Genomic DNA, 548 nt, shown 5'->3' with positions numbered 1-548 from the left:
CTGGGACGCAGTGACTGAGGGAAATGGGATGCAGTGACTGAGGGAAATGGCATACCGTGACTGATGGAAATGGGATGCAGTGTCTGAGGGAAAGGAAATGAAGTGACTGTTGGAAATGGTATGCAGTGACTGAGGGAAATGGGATACAGTGACTGAGTGAAATGGGGTGCAGTGGCTGAGTGAAATGGGATGCAGTTACTGAATGAAATGGGATGTAGTGACTGAATGAAATGGGGTGCAGTGACTGAGGGAAATGGGTGCAGTGACTCAGGGTAATGGGATGCACTGACTGAGTGAAATTTGATGCAGTGGCTGAGTGAAATGTGATGCAGTGGCTGAGTGAAATGGGATGCAGTGACTGAGTGAAATGGGATGCAGTGATGGATGGGATTGAGATGCAGTGACTGAGTGAAATGGGATGCAGTGACTGAGTGAAATGGGATGCAGTGACTGAGTGAAATGGGATGCAGTGACAGTGAAATGGGAGGCAGTGAGTGAGTGAAGTGGGAAGCAGTGACCGAGGGAAATGGAATGCGGTGACTGTGGGG

This window comes from Stegostoma tigrinum, unplaced genomic scaffold, assembly GCF_030684315.1.
Source record: "Stegostoma tigrinum isolate sSteTig4 unplaced genomic scaffold, sSteTig4.hap1 scaffold_185, whole genome shotgun sequence".
Taxonomy (NCBI): Eukaryota; Metazoa; Chordata; class Chondrichthyes; order Orectolobiformes; family Stegostomatidae; genus Stegostoma; species Stegostoma tigrinum.
Note: the sequence above shows the minus strand (reverse complement) of the source record.